We start from the raw sequence: 15,522 nt of genomic DNA, 5'->3' as shown, positions 1-15,522 counted from the left end.
ATGCACACTCTTACCAGTTCTATTTTTCCACCTATTAATATGGATGGAGTGGAATTTGCTTCTGTCTCTCTCAGCTACTCCCTCTGCAATATCCTTCCTTCATTTTTATGTATAATATAAGACAGGGCATGCATATTCTTTTGAGACATTTCCTACTGTACAGTGGACTTAGAGGATGCCCACTGTTTACCATTGGTTGCCTTCATTGTCAATTTCATTTGCTTGCTTCTTTATTCGTCTGTTTCCATAGACTTTCCTTCCTCTTCTTGTCATTGTTCCTCCCCTAGAGTGTGGATGAATTACTGTTCTTGCTTCTTCAGACACTACTTTTTTCTATTTGTTTAATTACTTTATGACAATGCATCTGTTTTCCAGAAATCTCCTTTATGTAAATCCCCCCCTTCGTGTCCCTTCCCCATTCTCCTCCTCATCCATTACCCTTCTGCCCACCTTTCATTGTCCATGTGCTTGCCCAAGCCACTCCCGCCCACCCTTCATTTTCCGTGTGCTTCCCCCAGCTCCTCCCGCCCACCCTTCACTGTCCGTTTGCTTGCCCTAGCCCCTCCCACCCCCCACTGTTGTCTGTGTTCTTTTCTCAGCTCCACCCATCCCTCCAGTATCCGTGTGTTTGCCCTAGCTCCTTCCGCCCACTCTCCACTGCCCATCTGCTTCCCATGCCCTTGGACCTGTCCACTACCCAAGCCATGTTCTCCTCTGCCGCCCTTCTCTTCCACCATCACTGCTTCTGTGTTACCTCAACCTACACTCCAATTTGCCGGGGTGAAAAAACTAATGAAGGAGAGGTTTGGAGGGTGAGGCAGGGAGTGGGTTGGGCGGTAAGGCAACATGGAGGGAGGGCCTGTACTAGAGAAGGACACAGGTAGGGGTGAGGACAGTTGAGAGGGGAGCACAAATAATAAAAGAAGCACTGTGAGTGCGTCATAGTGTTTAAAAAAAAAGTATTTTAGCCTTGCTGCATAGCATCCCGCTGCTGTACAGCATAGCTACAATTCATTGCCAATAAATCTCATAGACAAGACCTATTGGCTTTGCCAATGTCTTTTATTGTAGGATTTTGCTTTTTGTGGTCATCTGCTCTTCTAGTCCTTCAGGCTAAATAGGTGACACTGAAATGGTCTGCCATTACACTATACACAGCGTATCACAGACCGTTTGAATCAACTGGCCTGCATAAACTTTGCATCTCTTGTTTTGGAAACAGTCATCCAGTAAATATGCTCGATTTCATCACTTGGAAGAGGAGTCAAGAAGTGATCCCAGTGTATTTGCAAAAGGAGAGTATATAGAGCACCCTTCCTTTCAGTGGCATACCAAGACATTCTGTTCAGGGGCACTTCTTTCCTGTATGGGGGCCGTCCTCACTCATACTTTTCAAATGGAGCAAGAAGCTCCATGGAAGGAAGAACTAACAGATCACGCAATTGTTTTGCTTTTTTTAACTTGGTAATTGGATACTGTATTCAAGGACCATGAAAGGGTTGTCATGCGTCTTTCAGCCATGGACCCTTCTGGAACTAACCTACCTCTTGCTCTGGAAAGTCGGCTACTACAGAGGGTAGAGTCTCTCCATGCTTCTGGGCACAGTGATTCTGAGTTGTCATTGCTCCCTGGGTCTAGAGCCAGTCTCTACTTCAGCGGCTCTTGGGGTTGGTCAGTGGGGTGGAAATGAACTGTTGTTGTAGGCGCCTTATGTGTCAGTCAGAGCATGATATGGTCGAGCCATTTCCTAACTCTTCCTCCTTTGTGGTCAACCTTACTTCCCTCTTGGCGAAGGAGGCTCTTGGGAATGAAAACGTTGCTGATAGGTCAGCAGGTCAGTGAGTGAGGAGCACTCTAGTGACTGGATGCAAATAGTCTCACCTCAAGCACAAGAAACACAGAAAGAACCTGATATACCAGGACACCCTGGCTTCAGCTGACAATGCTCCTCAACTAGCCATCTGCAGGACTCTTGTTGGGTGCTTGCTCAAACTTGTGAGCATTACTGAAGCCAGGCCTACCTTTTTTTTTAAATAACTTTATTTATTGTTACATCCATGAACAAGTCAGTCAACTCTGTGTACAATGATGCATTTCCAGATTTATTACATATAACAACACTTACCATATTAACACAGTATGTTAGAAGTCAGGCGTACTTGACACTGCTTTCTTTACTTCCTAAACACTTCTTTAAAGGACATGTCCTCATTTTACACACTCCATTGTAGTCCTTAGCTCAGGGTCATTCCAGGTCTGTGCCCGTACCAGCAGTCTTATTTGCTGGTTATGCCATTGCTTCATACTTCTGTATTGGATTCCCACCTCAAAGTGGATGGGGACTCCATGGGGGCCAAACTCTAACACCCTTTATTTGATTGGCTCAGGAGCATCAGGAACTTTTGTTGACCCCTTTTACTGAGTTCCTCACACATCTTAGCATTAGCTTTACAGTCACCCATTCTCAGTTTAGCATTTTTCCTGGTTCCTCTGTGTTCAAACTAAAAGGCCAGGTAGGTGTTTCTGGCTGAACTCCATCAGCTTCCTGTGCCCCTGGGGCAGCTCTCCTTGTCTCTTGCAGCTCCTTTAGAGACCGTTTTCTCAGACTCTTCTGGCACTGCCAGGTCTCCTCTAGCTGCCCATGATAAATCCACTTCAAGATGCAACAGTAGGGCTATTGGAGTTGGGTGGGGTTTAAGTGGATATTTCTCAATTGCAGCATCCCTCACAGAGACCCCATTTAGGTAATGGGGCCCCAATACCAGTCTCCCTAGCTAAGTGGTACCAATCATTGCTGGTTACGTCCATAAGTCCATCGGGGCATTGCCAATGAAACCTTGGCTCTCCTGCCTAAGAATGAGGGTGTCTCTGGGGTGTTCGTGGCCTCACATTCCCCACACAAAAGACAGACTTTTCTCATTAAGTCTCAAGTTGGTGTTCAGACTCCGGTTTAGAAAAAATCTTTTTCTTTGCGATCTATCTCAAGGTTTTTGGATAATACCTATTGGGATTTCATTTGGACAAGTAGGCTAAATGCTTGGAGTCCCACAGTAAAAAGATGTGCATGTCCAGAGATTTCTGCCCCAGACAGATTCATGCAGGTGCCATTATAGTTAGCTACAGGCAACACATGTAGCACAAGTTTGACCGCCAACCCCCCTGGCTCCCAGAATATGCGCAGGTTGAATAACAGGTCACATTTAGCTTGGACAAAGACAGAGTGGAGCATAAACTGCTGATGGCCTGTGATATCATTGACACCACTTTGAGGACTGTGATCACTAGTGTTCCCATGTATAAGTAGGCATGGCTGCAGTCTTTTGTCTCTAAACCAGAGGCTTATGGAAATTTAATTGACTTCACATGTGAGGATGAAGAATGTATTCAATCCCTCCACAGCAAAGGCCAAATCATTGTGTCTCATTTTTATGTTATTCGTCTGCTTGCTATCCTCCCTGTATTTAGCCAACTGTTTACACTTTTCAAGGCCAGTGCCTTATTTTGCTCTCACTCCAAGCCTCTGACATCAATTTTGTAAGAGAATGGACATCATGGGATAGAACAAGCTCATCTTCCAGGCCACATTAGAGATTAGGATTTCCAAACGACTTCACTGATCCTGCTGTCTTCTATGGTACCATCTCAGGAGGCCCACCCCACCCCAAAGGGAGGGTAATTTTTCTACCACCATCACCACTGAACACAGACTACCTCAGATGCATTGTTCTTGCCAATGGTATGGAAGACCTATGTTTTGCAGCTTCTACAGCAATCTCCCCCCTGCCACCTCATGCCTGTGAGAGCATCTATAGTAAGAGAAGAGACTTTTATTTGTAGGTACAATACAACCAGTCCCAAGAGGGTTGGGATATTACTTTTAGGGGTTAGAGAGTTCCATGCAGCTCTGACTCTACAGTCTGATCCAGTACAACCCTGCTGTGGATCAAAAAGCTGACTCTGGACTAAATCCTGGCAGGTGTCCAGAACAACAATTTATCATGTTCAGTGGACCCTGGGGATTCTTAACTTCATGTACTCGTACAGCAAGAACAGAAGATGTACCTCTGCCTCATGTTGAGAACCATATCTACCAATGTTCCAAATGTTCTAGGATCTATCAGTCGCAAAAGATTTAAATGCGGTACAGTAGCACATAGTAGAGCTGAAAGTGGTTGTCTCTGAGAACTTTCAGACTGTACCTAGACCTAGCAGCATTCAGGATGCAACATGGGTATTTAAAGTTGAGTTGCTATTTATTCAGTTAATGTAGGGCTTTTTGCGTGAGCAGTGACAATGTGTATGTAAAACGTAGATCTGCACCACCATCTGTTTTAGTACTCCAGTTACATCTTACCTGCTGTAAATAGAGGAAATAATATTTACAGGGTTGAGTGCTGAGCAGAGAATAGTAAAAGGAAAAACGGTGACGTCAAACATGGTCAGGTGTTTTTACAATTGGCTCAGTTAACAGACCCAACACCCATGAAAGTCACTGTCCTAGAGAAAGTGTGGTTAGCCTGGAAGGGTGTTTTTAGCCAATCTCAGTGCCATGTTAACCAAAGGTGTAATTTTAAAAGAGTCGCGTTTAAGTTTGTTCCTTTTCTAAGATATGAGGGAGCTTTCAGGTTGTAAGGCTTCCACTGCTCAGCTGAATTGGTTGCACAGTACTGTCAGTGGTCGTTTACCCTCAATAGTGATGGACTTATAGCTACAATCAGCATTAGAAAATGTGTTCATACTGGCTCCAATAAGTACTCAGTGATCATAATAAGTGAGTCTGACTAGGAGAACTCTGTGGGCAAATTCACAAATATAATTGTGAGCATTTCCTCTGTTCTTTGGTGTGTTTATCAGGCTCCCTAGCTGATGATCTCTGATCATTCTCCACTAATAGCTGATGCACACCCCATTCCTCAGCCTTCCAACATCCCATTCAGCTAATCTATTCCTTGCCCTCAACTCTACCGTCTCTGACTTTGTTTCTACAACAGTTCTGCCTTCTCCAGCTAAAAAGACAAATACCACCACATCTCAAACAAGATAACAGCTATACCTTTATCAGACCTGAATTTCATGTTCTCCTGATGATCTTCTATTTTGTTTATTCACTTACATAGGTTTGGCTTTTAAACCCCATGTAAATCCTTTGGTCTTCAAAAAGCATTTTTGTTATGTGTGGTTGTAAAGCGCACTATCAACCGCTAGCGTATCCTGGTTCTGCACAGGTGTGTGTGTGCTTTGCCCTGCCTAGGGTAAGTTGGTTCACTGAAATGTCAGGTTTTCAGCTTCTTGCAGAATTGAAGATGAGAGGAAGAGGCTCTGATCTAAAGTGGGAGGTCGATCTATGCTTTGGGAGTGATTTGAGAGAATGCCTGTCTTCCTGATCTGGTTCTGGGTGGAATGTGTGCGAGTAGGAGTCCTTCTGATAGATACATCTGCCGTGTGGATTCCTCACCTTGTGAATATCCCCCTTGCGTCAGCAACGTTCGGAATTTTTCTTCGTAGCACGCCGGCGTGGACGACGTCACAGGAGCACGGCATCGCGCGCGACTCTGACTGACATCACCGACTCCTTATTAGACCCACGTCGGCGTGATGACGTCAGTTCCCTTTTTTCCGCGTCGTCGACGCTAACGGTTTCTGGGATCTTCTGCGATACTTAGTATCTTCGACTATTTTAGTGCTACTATTTCGTCTTTGAATTGTTCCTTCTTCGTCGAGAATGTCGTCGAGGAAGACAGGGTTCAAACAGTGTGGGTCATGCGCTCGCATGATGTCGATCACCGACCCACATGGTGATTGTTTATGGTGTCTTGAATCAGACCATGACGTTAAAAACTGTCGATCCTGCTTCAAGATGAATCCTAAAGCTTTGCGAGAACGTGAAGCTAAACTTCTTCTAGCAAAAGTAAAGGGAAGAGAAGCTGATAGATCATCGAGGTCGACGTTGAGACGCTCGAAGTCGAGACAGAAGTCGAGGTCGAGATCCAGAGCAAGGTCGAGGTCTAGAGAAAGATCGAGGTCCGGATCCAAGTCGGCTTTGGGTCATGCTTCGGGTTCCTCGAGGAAGAAGCACAAGAGGAGAAAACATAGCTTGAGACATCATTCTGGTAAAGACTCTTCGGATTCAAAGAAAAAGTCCCGAAGACATCATAAGGACTTCATTTCTCCTTCTCCTTTACGATCTCTTCAAGGTTCCCCGACTCCGGAGCAAGAACCTGATCCGGAATCACACCACTCTTCGGATCATGAGGTTGAAGAAGTTCCTCGAGCTCAGACTGGTTCTTAGGACCAGGGCTGCTTTTCTGCCTAAGGTGGTAACTCCTTCCATCTAGGACAGTCCATTACCCTTCCTACCTTCTATCCTCCCCCTCACCTTTCCAAGGAGGAAGAGAGGCTTCACCGTCTGGACCCTAAGAGGGCGGTGTCTTTTTATCTGGACAGAACTAAAGACTTCCGGATGGACGACCAGCTGTGTATTGGTTTTGCTGGCTGTAAGAAGGGCAGAGCGGTGCACAAGCGCACACTTTCCAGGTGGATAATCCTGTGCATCAAGATTTGCTACTCCTTGGCGGGTAAGGACCCTCCTGAGGGTATTAGAGCACATTCAACTAGAGCAAAGTCTGCAACATCTGCTTTGTCTAGAGGTGTACCTGTTGAGGACATTTGCAGAGCTGCGACTTGGGCCTCGCTCCACACTTTCGCGAAGCACTACTGCTTGGATACCGAGGTGAGGAGGGATGGCCACTTCGCGCGCTCTGTCCTCCAAGATTTCCTGGTGTAGCAGAGTGGACACCCTCCTCCGGGAGTGGGGACTGCTGTGGGACTCTATTCACAAGGTGAGGAATCCACACGGGAGCTGTATCTATCAGAAGAACAAGTTACTTACCTTTGGTAACACTTTTTCTGGTATATACAATATCTGCCTGTGGATTCCTCACATGCCCACCCGCCTCCCCGTTGTTCACTCTGCTATACCTGGTTTTATGTGTGTATATTTTCTGCTATTTTGCTAATTTTGCTGCGCACTTTGTGTGCGATTTTGATTTGTATGTACTGTGTACATTGTATATTTGCATATTTGCTGTCGTTGGTCCGTCCGGGTGCCTCGAAGGCACGGAAAAAAGGGCGGAACTGACGTCATCACGCCGACGTGGGTCTAATAAGGAGTCGGTGACGTCAGTCGGAGTCGCGCGCCATGCCGTGCTCCTGTGACGTCGTCCACGCCGGCGTGCTACGAAGAATAATTCTGAACGTTGCTGACGCAAGGGGGATATTCACAAGGTGAGGAATCCACAGGCAGATATTGTATCTACCAGAAAAAGCGTTACCGAAGGTAAGTAACTTGTTCATCAGAGCCGTCTCAGTGGTTGGTGGACGGAGATGCAACTGTTGATGTAGGTAGTTTCTAATTGATTCTTATAACTATATATTACTTAGAATATTCCCCAGACGTCAGACTAGATCCTGAGATATTTAACAGCAATTCTCCCGCACATCAGTAGGAGACGTTCCTCTGCTCCATATTGACCCCATACTACCCCAGAAGTGACAGAGCACAGCTGCATATAAGCATCACACCTGCATGCTGATCGCGGTTACTTTCTTTCCTTGCCTTTCCATGCTCCACTCCTGAACCTTCTCGTTTACAGTGACTTTTCAACTTTATACAGTGTGCTAGGGAGGAATGGCCACGAATGTGGAGAGTGCCTTATATCAGTGGTGGTTAGGAGGGCAGCAGAGGTGATAGAGCTAAAACTGCCTTCTACTGAGACTACAACAAATATTTTGATGGTAATCCTACCAGCAACATCTGAGCCCTTGCTTCCTTTCAGAGATGCTCTTGTAGCTGCTCAGATATCTACCTGGTTGAAACCATGTTCTTGCCACCTGTGAACAGGCTAGTGTTCAAAGGTCATAGGCTGATGCCTGGTGACCCAGATTTTCTCACCAAACATCCCGCTCCATAGAGCTTTTTTTTCGTGACTTTGACCAGTAAAGTGAATCCCACTACATTCCCCACCACTCCGAGCAGGAAATATTGGTGGATTGATGTCTTTGGCAGATGCATATTTTCCTTAGCCATTTTTGCATTATAGTCTGCCTTTTAGGTCAATACTTCCATGCCCTTTGGGTAATGGCCAGCAACGGCTTGCTGGCAGTCCTCGAAAATCTGGGGAACTCTTTCAGCCAGATGATAAATGATGGACAAGATTGCCTTGGAGTGCGATTAGTTCCACTGTGTTCCATCGTCGGCATTCCTGGATGCTCTGTCTAATAGCCCCTCACCGCTCTTCCACCTCCCCGTTCTGTAGAATGGCCTCTTATTTCTATCTAAAAAAGATCCCAAGTTACTACTCAGCAACAACTGTTCACACTTCATATGGAAAGGGAAAAGACAAGAATCTGACATCAGAACGCAGGGTTGGCACTTATATGATGCTCCGCTCCATCACTTCTGTGGCGGTGTGTAGTCAATGCAGAGCCACATGGTGCCACCTAGCGGCCCACAGGAGCACTGCTATTTCGGATCCAGTCTGCCGCCTGAGGAATATTCTAAGGTGAAAGATCTGCGGTTAGGTAGAGTATCCTCCAAAAGAGCATTACTAAAGGTAGTAACTTGTACATCTGCGATTTGTCAAAATAACCTGGTAACTCTAACAATCCAACTGCAGTCTGCTAGGATTGGATTCCCTTTTGAAGAATAGCGTTGTCAAATATTTCCGGTCTGCTTTATTTTCCTCTGCTAAGATGGAAATGTTATAACTGCACTAAAAATACACAAGATACTAAAACTAAAAGGTTCAGGTGTAACAGACAAAAGTAACCTGAACAGGTTCCTTTCTGAGGTTAGAGTATATATGAAGCAAATCGGCAATACCTCAAACATCAAAATCATATTCTAAACCTCATAAAAGAAATTTCAGGAACTCTAACCACCCTCACCAACAGTGAAATTAAAAGCAGAACAGTTATTCAGCTCTTGGAAAAGTCAAGATGCTGCATTACCTTCAGGAGGTCATTGTGTTCATGGAGCCGGAGTTTACCAAGACACTTAAGAAGTGTAAAGTATTGCTTACATTTGTCAAAGGAAATTGTCCCTTCATAAGCAAAGCCCAGGTGCATTAAAATTAATAGTAGTTGGGTCTTTACTGAAAAGCTGCAGTGGCCCTAACTAATCAGTTACTAACCCTTCATTACAACATAACAGTATTAAAAAGGAGTGGTTTGCATCTTCCATTGATATCTATGTAGTGAATGTACGCTAGTTCTGTAGAATTCAGGTTTTTGGTAGGGTATAGCAAACCAGTACGACATTATGGAGTGACTAACAACGGATTTTGCATGCTAGATGAGAGTGACCTATGTCCTATGATTGATTTCTCAACAGGATGCAGTGTTGTCTGTCAGAGCTGTCTATAGTTATCAGAGCTCTTGTACTCAAACAAGGTACATCTTACCTCATAAAATAATATCAAAAGTAGATCCGAGATTTTTGTGAATCCCAATCAAAATAGCACATCTTTTTATGCTTTTTGAATGACAGCTACTTTGCCAGTTCAAAAGTAAACTTGAGCAAAGAATTATACAACATCCCTAGCTCCCATGTGTGGCTTCTTGAATCTGTATGCTGCAGGTATGTGTCTATTGGAAATTCAGAGGGCTTGGGGTCATGCATAGTATTCAACATTGTTGCACAAGAATGATCTACTGGCTAAGTTTGATTGGTTTGAGCACAATGTATTAAATTGAGACCTGTCACTCAAATGCATTGAATGAAAATGAGCCAAGATTGGAGAAATATAATGTGTTTGGCTATTACTGGTAACAACTCAAAAGCTGGCATTTTGAATAACTTGATCAGACATTATGGGGACCACAAATAGAAGACATAGCAGTAGTTTAGTCGCAAAGCCTATTTCACAGAACTAGTGTGCTTAAATGTTATTCTTGGAGTAGAGGGTGGACCCATTTAAAAAACAAAATGTCAATTGGAACAGCAAGCCTTGAAGGCTACATTAAGGTGATGCTGCAATGAATAGTGGTTACTTAATAAAACTTTCAGATTTCCTTTCCGAGGGTCAGGAGTTAGCCAGGAGCCTGCTATATCTAGAAAATATTTGACCTACAAAATGTTCCAGAAGTACACTGCCAATAGATAGCTTCCTAAAGCAGAGGATAACTAAGATATTAACACAAAACACACAAGGTGATGGACGGAATGTTGCACATTGGCAAAACATTCACCCCCAGTCACAGATCTGGGTTCAATCCATTGTTATCCGGTCCAGGGAAGACATGGCTTTGCACTTTGGGTTGTACTGTTCCCATGAGGCACAGGGACAAGACTGATTTGCATATGGCCATGTCTGAACTAGGGTGGCGTGGTGAGCAAAATAACGATGGATTGAAACCCAGATCTGTGACTGGGGGTGAATGTTTTGCCAATGTGCAACATTCCGTCCATCACCTTGTGTGTTTTGCTGTTCGCCTATGTGGAAAGGGTATGCCCAGACGTGGGTCCCGTGCTCACTACGCTACTGGAGTCAAGCTGTCCTGGCTGATGACGGCTGATAGCCAGAAACCGGTCCTAGGATGCATGATTCCGGTCCAGGGAAGACATGGCTTGGTAGTTAAGGCTGGACTGTTGCCATGAGGCACAGGCTCAAGACTGATTATATATGGCCATGTCTGAACTGGGGTGGCGTGGTGAGCACAATAACAATGGAATAAACCCAGACCTGTGACTGGAGGTGAATGTTTTGCCAATGTGCAACATTCCGTCCATCACCTTGTGTGTTTTGCTAACTAACATATTCCCATTAATCTTTACAAGCATCTGAGGATTTTCTGCCTAGGTTCAGTCTGTGAAACAAGGAAAGCTATTGCGGAGTATATGAATGTAACCTGGCATTACAGAGATCTTCCTGGTTACTTTATGATGTTCAGGAACAGAGTGGCAGTCTTGATGTGGTGAAACATAGAAGGCAATCTGGTACAAGGACAGCCGTTCCAAATCCACTGACAGTGGCTACAGTGATAACGGAAGATTCCACTGTAGGGTGGGGAGCCCATTTGGAGGAAATGGAGATCATAGGCCTTTGGTCTCCAGAGGGGCACATGTTGCATATCAATCTGCTGGAGCTCTTGACAATTTGCCTGGCGCTCAAATCCTTTCTGCCCTCCCTTTGCAGTCAGTCTGTTCAAATCTTGACGGACTGCATGACTGTGATGTGGTATGTCAAGTGGTATGTCAAGAGGCCAGGGGGTGGGGTGGGGAGGAATAGGATAAAATCTTCTCTGTCACAAGGCTCTTTGGCTCTGGATTTGGGCTTAACAACATCACATCTGTTTAGTAGCCAAGCACCCAGGTGGAGTGTTTGAGCAGTCTCTGTCGTTTCATCTTGCCGACAATGAGTGGAGGCTTCATCAAGAGGTATTTCAGTGCTTTTTCAGCCTTTGGGGCACTTCTCTAGTGGCTCTCTTTGCCACTTCTGACAAGGCTCACTGCCGGGCGTTCTGTGCCCTACAGAATCAGTTGCAGGGAGCATTGGGGGGCGTGTTTTGCTTGAGATGATGATTTCCACTTGACTATGTGTTTCCTCCCGTGCTCTTAATTCATTTGGGTTCTGGGGAAGATTCACCTCAACCGGGCTCGAGTCATCTTGATAGCCCTGGATTGGCCAAGAAAGGTGGGGCTCTAATACACCTCTCCCTGTGTCCAGCTGTCTGTCTCCTTCACAAAGTAGATCTCCTCTTGCAGTCCCAGTGGTAGGTTCTGCACGCTAACCTCCAGCGCCTCCACTTTCGTACCTGAAGTTTGAGCAGGTCAATTTCTTTACCTTTTGAAGAGGTAGATGTTAACTTATGTGCCTGTAGGCACTACACCAAAATGGTATCTTTGGGGAGATGGAATAGCTTTGTCAAGTGGTGTTCGGACAACTCAGTAGAACCTGTTCAGTCCTATTTGTCTGATATGCTGCATTTCTCACTATTGTTGGCTCAACTGGGGTGTGCAGTGGACACAGGGGTTACTTACCAGCCTTGTCAACCTTTTTCTGAACCATCAGTCCCTCTTCAAGTCACCAAGTCCGGAGGTTTCTGAAGGGCATCACACAACAAGTTGTCCCCCTTCATAATGGTGCATTGGAATCTCTGTCTTGTTTTCGCTTTTTTAATGTGTTCATCGTTCAAACCTCTACACTGGTACCGGTTGCAGTTGCTTACTCTTAAGAACGTTTCTCCTTTAGCCATCACTTTGGCAAGATGTGTTAGCGAGTTGCATGCACTATATATCATGACTCTCTTCCCAAATTTCTTTCCTGATAAGTTGATTTTCAGAACCATGGCTACTTTCATTTCCAAGGTGGCTATGCCCTTTCGTTTAGGCCAACCTTGCCATCTTTCTTTCCTGTCCCCCATCTTACGAAAGAGGAAAAGAGGCTTCATAGACTAGAGACCAGTGAGCTTCTACATTGATAGAACCAAGGAGTTCAGACTTGATGACCAGCTGATCGTCAGCTATGTAGGCAAAATGATGGGCAAGGCAGTCCACAAGAGGATGGTGTGGAGCTGGATCATTTTGTGCATTGAGATATGCTACGCCTTGGCTCACAAGGGGTACAAAAGGGGGTGGTGATGGACGGAGCATCTGAACCAATCAAACACTCACACCCAGTCAAAAGATCTGGGTTTGATCCATCACCGTTCTTTAGCCCACTCTGCCACCCCAGTTCAGACATGGCTTTATGCAAATCAGTCTGACCCTGTGCCTCATGGGAACAGTCCAGCCCGAACTGCGAAGCCATGCCTTCCCTGGACCGGAAACAAGCTTCCGAGGACCGGTTTCTGGCATTCCAGCCGTCTTCAGCCCGGCTTGCTTGAATCCAGTGGCAAAGTGAGCAAGGGACTCACGTCTGAGCATACCCTGCCACACTTATGGCGGCCAAAGCGGTACAAAAGGGGGTGGTGATGGACGGAGCATCTGAACCAATCAAACACTCACACCCAGTCAAAAGATCTGGGTTTGATCCATCACCGTTCTTTAGCCCACTCTGCCACCCCAGTTCAGACATGGCTTCCCTGGACCGGAAACAAGCTTCTGAGGACCGGTTTCTGGCATTCCGCTGAAGACGGCTGGAATGCCAGAAACCGGTCCTCGGAAGCTTGTTTCCGGTCCAGGGAAGCCATGGCTGGACTGTTCCCATGAGGCACAGGGTCAGACTGATTTGCATATAGCCATGTCTGAACTGGGGTGGCAGAGTGGGCTAAAGAACGGTGATGGATCAAACCTAGATCTTTTGACTGGGTGTGAGTGTTTGATTGGTTCAGATGCTCTGTCCATCACCACCCCCTTTTGTACCGCTTTGGCCGCCATAAGTGTGGCAGGGTATGCTCAGACGTGAGTCCCTTGCTCACTTTGCCACTGGATTCAAGCAAGCCGGGCGGAAGACGGCTGGAATGCCAGAAAACGGTCCTCGGAAGCTTGTTTCCGGTCCAGGGAAGGCATGGCTTGGCAGTTCGGGCTGGACTGTTCCCATGAGGCACAGGGTCAGACTGATTTGCATATAGCCATGTCTGAACTGGGGTGGCAGAGTGGGCTAATGAGCGGTGGTGGATCAAACCTAGATCTTTTGACTGGGTGTGAGTGTTTGATTGGTTCAGATGCTCCGTCCATCACCACCCCCTTTCGTACCGCTTTGGCTCACAAGGAACCTCTGGAAGATATGAGGGCCAACTTCATCAGGTCAAAATCTTCTGCCTCGGTTCTGGCGACAGAGAGCCCCTATTGCAAAGAACTGCAAAGTGACAAACTGGGCTTCCCTCTACACTTTTGCAAAGCATTACTCCGTGGACTCTGGACTTGCAACAGAAATATCTCTTTGCATGTTCTGCCTTCAGGAAGTCTTACTTTAACCAGTTATTCACCCTCCTCCTGGTTGGGTTCTGGAATCTATCCAAAAGGTGGGGAATCTGTAGGTAGAATTATCCCCCCCCAAAAAAAGTTACTTATCTTCAGTAGCAATCTTTCTGATGGATACTCATATCTACCTGCAGATTACTCACCAAACCGCTGTCTTCCTCAATTTTTATGGCTAGCTACTAAGTCGACCATTTTAATAAGGTCCAATTTCTAGATGTAGTACTGAAGACTTACTTGGCTGATATCGTTCTCATCTGGTTTGCCTCAAAGGTGCATACAAAATGGATAGGAAACAGACATCAGGGCTCTTGGGGGGCGGGGAGGAGGAGAGTTCTTTATGGCTTCAGTGACGTCACAATAGCTTCACTTCCGATGGCGAAATGGTTACATGGCATGGGTAGCTTTCGAAGAGTTTCCGGATTCAGTCTGATGCCTGGAATATTCAAAAGGTAAGAAATCTACAGGTTGATAGCGTATTCACCAGAAAGATAGGTATCAAAGCTAAGTAACTTGTTCATCTTGTCATGAACAGTCCTTTTAGTGTCAAGTTTTGTTAGGTTATTAAGAGATATGGCATGGTTAGGGGTGCTTGTCTAATGAAATGAAGGGTAAACACTGTTGTTTTTCATTTGCCATGTTCTGTGTCCCATGCGATTCATAAAGCTGGCTTGCTAAAGATTAATGAGATTATTAGATTCAGTATAATCCTGTATCTAGGAAAGAGCTACCTGTTCTAGTGGGTTGGTTACATAGGAATGAGGTTAATGTTGCAGTGCTTTCGAGGAGCCAGATATTGTTATTTAAAGTAATTAGGAGAGACATGGCCTGAAGAATATAAAAATTGATTTAATGTCACAATATGCGCTTGAACAGTTTGCTAGGATTGACATCTGTGTCTGCCTTCACAAAGGCGTTTAATAAGTCATGTGCATTGGCGGTTGTAAATTCTTATTACAGGACAAGCTCTTGATATAGCTCCTGTCAGATGTTTTTAAGTAACTGCTAGGCTTATGCCAGAATAAACACACAAACTTTCCATTAATCAGCCACATTCATCCTTTGAAGCATACCTCACACACACACATGGAATACGAACACGAAATACACAAGACACCTCAGGGCACCTGTAGCAACAGTTGTCCTGAATTAGAAGGCTTTTGAGAAATGGGATCAGGAAGAAATCAAAAAGTGCATGATGTTTGGGTGTTGGAGAAGGTTACTGTAATCCTTCACGTTGGCTTGCAGAGAAGAATCGTGTGAACACCCCTTATATAGAGGCAGGAATATTTTGCTTGATAATAATAATTAAGTTTGAGTCAGAATGAAATACGAAATACTGACCAGTACAATATTAAAGCTTGGCTAAACGTATTTAAAAAAATAAACATTGCCCAATTTTAATGACAGTAGTCAACGTATTTGATTTATTATATTAATGGTTAGACACTTATACAATTAATAAAATAACACAAATCGTGCAAAGGTACTACACAATAGTTCAAAGAAAGATGTTGGGTTTGTTAATCCAGCAGGATTTGTAATCCACCACACTAAATTTTATTCTTTGATGGTCTATCCAAGCCATTTAGCATCTCCGG

At 45.0% G+C, this 15,522-nt stretch overlaps 1 protein-coding gene across 5 annotated transcripts in view; it reads left to right on the top strand.

The window, feature by feature from the left end:
• The window catches only part of ULK4 (unc-51 like kinase 4), a 2,246,396-nt gene that overhangs the window by 989,324 nt on the left and 1,241,550 nt on the right, over positions 1-15,522 (top strand). The gene's annotated exons all lie outside the window — the stretch shown is intronic.

The sequence above is a fragment of the Lissotriton helveticus genome, chromosome 10, assembly GCF_964261635.1.
Source record: "Lissotriton helveticus chromosome 10, aLisHel1.1, whole genome shotgun sequence".
Taxonomy (NCBI): domain Eukaryota; kingdom Metazoa; phylum Chordata; class Amphibia; order Caudata; family Salamandridae; genus Lissotriton; species Lissotriton helveticus.
This window is presented reverse-complemented; position numbering and strand designations above follow the sequence as displayed.